The sequence below is a fragment of the Fundulus heteroclitus genome, chromosome 5 (assembly GCF_011125445.2).
Source record: "Fundulus heteroclitus isolate FHET01 chromosome 5, MU-UCD_Fhet_4.1, whole genome shotgun sequence".
NCBI lineage: Eukaryota > Metazoa > Chordata > Actinopteri > Cyprinodontiformes > Fundulidae > Fundulus > Fundulus heteroclitus.
Window position 1 is genome coordinate 31,586,961 of NC_046365.1, and position 6,349 is coordinate 31,593,309.

Genomic DNA, 6,349 nt, shown 5'->3' on the forward strand with positions numbered 1-6,349 from the left:
ATGTAACATGTTTACATATTTATGTAAATGGTGATGGTCAAGGAGAAAGGGTTATGTTCTTTCCTGATCAAACAGGTCTGGGTCAGTTCACCTACACTCTTAATTTGTACATCCATTTAATTTATGTCGATTTCATACCTGTAACAGCCCATTTCATGCTCTTTTGTTTAAACCATTGCATGTCACTATATTCTTCTTAATAGTTAAGTATTTTTCAAGGAATTATGGAAATAAAAGGTCATAAAAAGGATCAAAGCACATGAATACTTTATTTAATTGCATATTTTCCAAATGTTATATTACTCCCTATTTCCAAACCTAATCCCAGTTTTTGTATGCGAGTCTAATGAACTATGACAGATTAGGACCTCCTATTAAACAAAAACAACTCCATGTAACCTCCTGTTGGTAGATAAACCGTATTGTGAATAAAAACAAATCTGAAGTTGCCTTGACTTCAAGCCTAGTGGCCAACATGGACAAGAGAAATGTGCCACATCCTATTTAAACCCAAGGCAAGCATGATGCTATGGATTAGTAATTTGAAGTTCCTGGACAATTAAACTTAAAAACTAAAGTGAAGACAAAAATAAAATAAAAAATCTTACATTTGTTTTAAAGGCGTTGTACCAATAATTGTGCCTCTGGCTGGATTATGCAACTTCAATAAAAATATACATTTTATTTCAGAAGCTTTAATAAGAAGCTCCAGTTTTAGTGGCTGGCAGTGCAGAAAACTTCAGCATGAAATGTTTTATATAGAGTTTCGGGAGACAGGTGACAAAAATGTAGATATTAAAAAAGGCAAATGATAATCACAGCCATAAAAAAAAAAAAAAAAACTGTTTTCTCTATGATGCCAAACTCTTCAGAAGACGGTCTGTCGGCTAAACAGGTCGAGGGTCACGGCGGACAGGAAGGCCGGGATGCTCTTTTGGTGGTGCAGATGAAGGTTCACCATCTCTCCCAGAGTTTTAGAGAACTCCGTTTCCATGAGCTGCATGCTTCCATTGGAGCCCTGCATCAAAATCCAACAGAATATCCAACAATTAGGCGTCTACCACAACTTTTAAAATGAAGTTAAGATCACTTGTAGCTGTGCTCGTCTAAGGGGAGACGTTAAGTGTGCATCTGTGTGGTGTTGTGTGTGTACACAACCACAGCAGGGGAAGGGTGTCGAAATCTGTGTGGATTAATTAAAAGGAATGAGGAGCAGCTCTGGGCGATGGAGTGAAGGAGAAAGGGATGAGGGGAAACAGGGGGGGGGGATAAAGTAATTAAAGCAGTGCAGGGAGGGAGGAAAGGTAGCGAGGAGCAGAGTCCCATGACATACTGCGAAACATATTGAGACATCTGAGAGATGTCCTGCTTCAGCGTGTTTCAGAGACGGAGATCTTTTATCAGGCAGAACAGCAGGTCGTGAGAAAACGCAGAGGAAAGTAATCCAAAGGCCAGGAGAAAAGAAAGTAAGAAATGAAAAGATCAGACGAGGCAGAGAGCGGCCTCTCCACACACACACACACACACAATAAATAAATGACTACCTGTTGCGTGTGAGTGTGGTCTCGAGTGGAACAACCTTTGGAAAATTACATTTGCTTTTACATCTGACTCAGCATTAGCATTGGAAATTTGTTCCAACTTGAACTGCAGGAAGCTGAAACGGAGAACTCAGCTGAGCCCCATCACAAACCTCTAATGGGTGAGAGGACGGGATTCCTGAACTAATGGCATTTGCTAGCTGAGTGCACAATGGTTAACTGGGTATGGAAATGCGGTGTGCAAAGTGCTTAAAAGCCACCGACAGAACAACTTTCCCTTTCTTCTGTTTCTCCCCGTTTTGTGAAATATGTACAAAAATGAAACAATTAGCTTCCACTGAAAAGCAGCAAGAGGGAAATTGCACTTCTGAGGACTTGTGGTGCAATTTTAATTACCTTTTAGCTAAGATGATTAATTTTAAATGAGACTTATTGTCTCATTACAGAGAATTTTAACAAATCCATTTTTGAGTTTGGAAATTAAATGTGCCATTAATTTATTACCCTAATAATAGTATTGATTTTTTTTTTTACCCCTTTAGTTCTTTTCTTTTATCCAACAAGAAAAACAATTTCTTGCTAAAGGCCAGTGTAAAGGCTCTTTGGGGACGTCTGTGACTGACATAAAATTTGACCTGTTTAAGGATTATCAAGAGAGCAGAAGTGTGGGGCGTTTCTAGCTTGCTCTGAATATGAATGCATGCTTTAAATATTTTAACAAGTGGATTTGAAGCAACCACATAACATTATGGTGCACTTTAACTGTAAAGAGTATTTTTCAGCAACACAGAAACATGTCCAAGTGACATTAGATGCTGCCACTTGGTATCAGGTAACAATTGACAGGCTTTTTATTCCCATTTCATATAAGAGGTACGTTTCAAATTAGAAAATCTTTGAAAATGTTTCCCTTAATTTAAGGCTTGACAATAATTCAAAAACAATATATATCGATCAATAGTCATATATATTGATGATAGAAAAAAAAAAGGGTAAATAAAAAGTTCAATAGAATAACGGTTTTCCTTCCTTTGGCAGTCTAGACATGTAGGTTAATTTTACAGTCATTACATCCTTCCAACCAATCACAAACGCAGACCCAGGAATTCCCTTGTCACCAAGCCCCGCCCCGTCGCCAAGCCCCGCCCCCTTCAAAGAGTTCAGAGAGCGCACGTTCTTTTTCGCTTTTTAAAATACTTGTAGTTTTGGTAAAAAAGTTGGTTGAATAAAGGGTTGAGTTTAAATTCAGTGTTTGTGTTTTCTGTATCTAAAAATAGGTCAATAAGCTAAACGTCGGATTCCTATACATTTCACACTTTAGCATACACTATTTGATTAACAGAAACCAGCCTGCTACTGTTTTTTTGGACATACTGAACGATTCTCTCATCTCATCCCTGAATATGCATCACTACTACTAAATCGAATTAACGCTGACTCAAACAGCACAGGGATGACCCAATAATGCTAAGCTGAGCAGTTTACTCATCAAGGGGGCTGGATTCTTTATACTGAAACTTAAAAGTATTCCTCAATTTGTGATTGACTCATCTTGTGACTTAATCTACCCTCCTGATGGGGCACAGGAATATTCCTAGAAGGTCATTTGAAGAAGCTGAACTGAACACACACACACATTACGCTAAATGGGAGCGTATCAGAAGCAGCACACATACTTCAGTCATGATCGCACCGGATGTGTTACAAAATGTTCCAATATTACCAGATGTTTAGACCAACATAACCAGATGTTTAGACCAACATAACACGCGTTTTTCCAAATGTCAGCACACAGGAACCAGTGTGAAAGCACCTTTAGTTGCGAGTGCAGATGTCAAAAAAACTGTAGTAGTGTTGGTGCTTTATACAGGTCGAATCTAAACAATACAAGACTAACTCCATCTCCCAGCACACCACATTATGTGCTTCCTCAGCCATTCAGCCTGGTGCCTTCTCAGTAGTTTGTAATACAGCTGCATAATAAGGCATCTATTATCTTCCATACAGCTGTACACGGTGTGTATGATACTCGAATCCTGTAGCTTTGCTCTCTCCCTCTCTCTTATGAAGACTTGCTACCTGATGAGAGGTTTTGTCCTCTGCAGCTGTTGTTTTTTTCCACCTGTTATTTCTACTGTTGAAATGTTTTGTGATTAATTGGTTGAAGTTCAATACTTTCGACCCATGCAAACTTTTGACCAATCAGCATTCAGTCCAAACATAGCCTAATCTCAACTGGCTCTGTGTCGTTAGCTTTGAGGAGAACAGCATGCCAGACAACCTGGACTGGTTGAGTTATGATGTTAGCGGCAGCAGAACTATGCTGAATATCAGCTAGAAATCATCAGCACAACCGTGACAGGAAAAGAACAGTGTGTTTGCAGAACTTGAGACATAGTATTTTTGTTCCTAAGGATAGTTTAGTACAACTGTAAGCTTTCTATGACACGTAGTTCCAAGTCAGATAATCTGACAATGTCCTTTTTCTATAATTGTTTCTATAACTGTTTTTTTTTTTCCTTTTCAAGTATAAAATTAAAACGTAATGGACAGTAAATTAAGGAAAGGGAGGATGATATGCAACAAAAGACCTGAGCTGGATTTGTCGCGGCTATGCGGTAAGCGTTTTAAACTAAACCCCATTTGTAGGGGCTTCTTAATTAAAAAGTGTCGTTCAGTCTTGTGAGCCAAAATGCGAAGCTCGATACTAAAATATTTGCATCCTACACATATGATGCTTTCTCTGGCATGCAGATGAAGAGGTAGCTTGAAAGCTGACATCACGTCTTGTAACTCAAAGCAGCTCCAAGAGCTTGTCTCACATCGCAGCAGCAAAATTATTGATTTGTAAATAAAGCTGCCATTCTTTTTTTAATCAGCGCTTTCCAAAAACACTAATAATCCCTGAGCGTAATAGTCTTGTAAGAAATCCTACCTTTCTAGCATCTTGAAAAAGCAGCAGTTCTTGTGATAGAACGCCATGTCTGTTAATTAGAAGATCAGTTCATTCTCATCATTTAGTCAGAGTATCCCTTGGAGAGCCCTCAACTGAACCATTTATTAAGCCTGATATTGCATGTAAACAGCATAACCTGAACACTGGTAGCAGTTATTAGGAGCCGGGATAAGCTTTAACAGGTGTTATAAAATTACGGACATCTTTCCATTTTAACAAGCAGTTGTTTTTGACACATTTTAATAATGTTATTGTTTTTATGTTTCAAAAGAAACAAGTAGAAAAGCTTGAGATAAAAGTATCTAGGTTGTCCAATTCTGACCTCCTGCAGACATTTAAAGAGATTCATTCTAAGCGGACATTAACAATTCTTACTTTTAACAAAACAAAGCAGTAATGCACAAATACCTAATTCAATACCGTATTGATCAAAATTTTCCAGTTTTCCTTTGGTTGGCAATGATTATTAGGTTACAATTTTATTGCTCACAGAAATGTATTTGATGCTCTTGTGTTTATAAAAAGAAAACAAGTTAGGATGGTTTGATAAATACTCAAATTGAGCTAATGAAATAAATTAACTTTTCAATAATATCATCACTTATGGAATATGATTGTACTACTGCCATTATACAAACCTTGTTTTCTTTTTTAAAATACCTGTCAGCCAAAGATTAGACAAACATATCAGCTAAACACTATGTTCGGATGCGTCACTTCTGTGTTTGTCAACCTTTCCACATGGTTCAATATCTCATTAAGAACTGGTTTCATTACTCCGGCCACAACAACACATGGAAGCTGTTTAAAGGCGCTCCTCAGCACATAATTTTCCTCCTGACTTAACTTCCTATTTCTTCATCTTACCCCTCACTCCATGGTTCTTTTTCCGGTATAATCCCTAGTGTGCTCCGTTCCCCCGTGTGGCTGCTGGAGTGCTACACCACATCCTCAAACTTGCTACTCTCATCACAGGTGCACAAACAAACAAGTGTGCACAAGGCTCCAGAGACTGCCGGGGCCTCGGAAACATTGATCACGCACAAAGAAAAACACTGCGACCAGTTACCATGGAGATCTCAAGACTCTGAAACACCTTGATGTGAAAGTCTGTACTCGGAAACAGACGGCGTTATGAGTGGGCGTGTGCAAGACACAGTGGACTATTTGATGCAGGCCTATGAGGGTTGAGCTAACTGTGAGGACCCCCACAGTCAGTTGGAATGGAAGACTAAGATAACAGCCTGAAAGTCTGCTGAAGTGCTAAAGCTCCCACTCAGTGTTTGATTTCAAGTGGCCAAATATGCATGCCAACCGATACAGATGGTACAACAAAAGCTACTCAGTTTCACATACTGTAACAGAAACAAACTTGAGGCAGCAATACTCCATGTTTCTCAGACAAAGACACTTTACAGACATGAGATGTGAAACATCAAAGGCAGAGTAAAGTCAGACAATCGGGCTGTCACATCTGCACCACACTAGACTGTACAGTATAGTCATAAATATATACTGTATATCAATAAAACTTTCAAGACCTAACATACACATGTTTTTGTAGATGTGTTTTTCCCCATAAACTGGCAGAAAATATGTTTATGCACTGAAAATATTTGACATTTTTTCCTTTTGAATGTTTAATTGCACTACTATACCCATGCATCAGTGATCAACCACCAAAACCCTAAGCTTTTGCATGACTTAACAAGACTGCCTTTAAAAAGACAGCTGCTGTTGTGCATAAATTATAACGAAGTTATTCTTTACTCAAAACAACACATCCACTGCATTGTGGTAAATAAAAATGTTATTAGAAAGCTGAAGCTTCATTTCAAATACTTCAGTGTTA

General features: G+C 38.4%; 1 long non-coding RNA gene across 1 annotated transcript; it reads right to left on the minus strand.

Annotated features, from left to right (window-relative positions):
* Window positions 1-250: 250 nt before the first annotated feature.
* LOC118563209 lies at window positions 251-5,585 on the minus strand. Its single transcript, XR_004931100.1, has 2 exons — window positions 5,365-5,585; window positions 251-1,018 (listed from the first exon to the last, which is right to left on the minus strand). It is a non-coding gene; the product is annotated as an uncharacterized LOC118563209 (long non-coding RNA).
* Between the last annotated feature and the right edge of the window lie 764 nt (window positions 5,586-6,349).